This window comes from Otolemur garnettii, unplaced genomic scaffold (assembly GCF_000181295.1).
Source record: "Otolemur garnettii isolate 467f Iridium unplaced genomic scaffold, OtoGar3 scaffold00115, whole genome shotgun sequence".
NCBI lineage: Eukaryota > Metazoa > Chordata > Mammalia > Primates > Galagidae > Otolemur > Otolemur garnettii.
Genome location: NW_003852510.1, coordinates 848584 through 851341, shown reverse-complemented (window position 1 = coordinate 851341; position 2758 = coordinate 848584).

Below are 2758 nucleotides of genomic sequence, written 5' to 3'. Positions count from 1 at the left end.
GGGCGGGAGTTCAAGACCAGCCTGAGCAAGAGCAAGACAATGTCTCTACTAAAAATAGAAAAATTAGCCAGACATGGTGGCTCACACCTGTAATCCCAGCACTTGGGAGGCCGAGGTGGGTGGATTGCCTGAACTCATGAGTATGAGACCAACCTGAGCCAGAGCAAGACCCCATCTCTAAAAATAGCCAGGTACTCTAGCAGGCACCTGTAGTGCCAGGTACTTGGGAGGCTGAGGCAAGAGAATTGCTTGAGCCCAAGATTTTGAGGTTGCTGTGAGCTATGAGCTGTGATGCCACAGCATTCTACCAAGGGTGACAAAGTAAGACTCTGTGTAAAAAAAAAAAAAAAAATAGAAAAATTAGCCTGGTGTTGTGGCAAGTGCCTGTAGTCCAAGTTGCTTGGGAGGCTAAGGCAGGGAGATAGTTTGAACCCAAGAGTTTGAGGTTCCTGTAAGCTAGGCTAATGGCTTATACTCTAGCCTGGGCAACAGAGTAAGACTGTCTCCTAGATAAATAAATAAATAGGCTCAGCACCTGTAGCTCAGTGGCTAGGGCGCCAGCCACATACACTGAACCTGGCAGGTTTGAATCCAGCCCAGGCCTGCCAAATAACAATAAGAAGTAGCCGGGTGTTGTGGCAGGCACCTGTAGTCCCATCTACTTGGGAAACCAAGGCTGAGGCAAGAGAATCGCTTAAGCCCAAGAGTTGGAGGTTGCTGTGAGCTGTGACATCACAGCACTCTACCCAGGATGACATAGTGAGACTTGGTCTCAAAACAAATAAATAAATAAGGTAAAACAAAATATCATGATCTGGTAGCCAAGGAAGTTGTAGCCAAGCCCCAAAAGACAGAAATTTGCCAGGCAGGAAAGAGTTGTCAAGGAATAAGGAGGTATAGGAGGCGAACAGCACCTACCAATGGCAAACTGAACTTAACTTGGACTTGCCTTCTAGAGCAGTGGCTCTCAGACTTTAATGTGCAACACGAATCACCTTGGAAACCCTGAAAAAAAAATGCATATTTGAATTCAGCAGTTCTAGGGTGGGGCCTGAGTTCTTCATTTCCAACAAACTTCTGAGTGATGACCATGCTGCTGGTCTGTGGGCCACACTCTGGAGTAGCAAGGTTCTAGAGCAGAGCTACGCATTAGAATTTTCTGTGATGATGGACATATTCAATTTCTGTGCTGTCTAACTGGTCTCCACCAACCACATGTAGTTCCTGAATACTTGCCATGTGGCCAGTATGACTGAGGAGCTGAAATTTTAGTTTTATTTAAATTTAATTTAAATAGGTACATTTAATTTAATATTAAATAGGCTAGTGACTACTGATTTGGAAAGCATAGTTCTAGAACAGTCATTCTCAAACTTAAACGTACATAAGAATCACCTGGAGAGCCTGTTAAATCACAGATTGATGGTCCCACCCATGGACTACCTGATGTGGATCCTGCCAGCCCAGGGACCACTGCTCTATCAATATACCATTCAAAATGTGGGAGTTTTAGGGTCAGCACCAGAATCCCTTATCTTGCCTCTGGTCAATGAGTCTCAATCTACCCTTAGTGTTACCTGGTTCAAATGAGATCCAAGCTTTCTCTCTATAAGCCTTACACATAGGCATAGTGGGCAGTGAATCAAATGGCTGGCATTAGGATGCTCCAGGAGAGACCTTTTGTAATGAAATATCATTACCTCTGCTTCCAAAGAAGCAATAGAACATACTGGTAAAAAGCATATGCTGTGTACCCAGACTGAGTCTAAGCCAGCTCTGCCCAACACTGGCTGTTTATTATGGGCAAGATGCTTAAACTTAGTGCCTCGATTTATCATTTGTCAGGTGGAAATAATAATAGTACCTACCTCATAAAGATCTTGCAAGAATCAAGTGCTTAAACAGTCACCTGCACAGTGTACCTGTGGCACGCATTAGCTAGTTACCCCTGCAATCCCAGCACTAGCAAATTGCTCCCTTCTGCTACCACTTTACTTGCTCACCCTGCAGGTTCTTTTTAAACAAGCAGAAGTTCCTGAGAATCACACTCTGCCTACTCTACTATTTGGCTCAGGGCTGAGTTGGCCTCTGAGGTCCACTGGGGCCTCCATCTAGGGTATCCAAAGACAGAATAAAGGCAACAAGGTAGGAGAGCTCCTGGCAGCTTGCCACACTCTTTGTCCTCCCTTGCCCATGCACAGTGAGAGCCAGCATGGACCTGCCTACTGTTCAGCACCTCTGTGCATGGCTATACATCCAGAGTGGGGAATGGATGCCCACAAACCCCGTCCTGAAGCTCAGCTCCATGCAGCTGTTTACAGGGCCAGGAAAGGAGACTGGGAACACTTGCTGAGGCTCCTCAGAGAAAGTCATTTGTTGGGGATGAAGTGAAGCCAAGGTGTATCCACCTTTCTCCGTCCTGTTCCACAGTCTGCTCCCATAGTGAGCCTATCAGCAGTCTCCCAGCTTGGTCTCCTAGGCCTTCTTCCTCATTCCTAGGTGACCATGGGAATGTGTGGCCTGGACTCCTTGCCAGGTACCATCACATCCTGCAGTCCCAGAGTCCCCTGGAGCAGTCTTTCTCCCACAACCTCTTCTGCTTGGTTCTGCTAAAGACACTATTGTAGAATTTGGGTATCACCAGGCTGGAAGCACACCCTCTTCTGCCCAAGAAAGATATAGAGATTCTAAAGCATTCTGTCATTTTAGTCATCCTTTAGGAAGTTTTTTTTTTCTTTTTTTTTGAGACAGAGCCTCA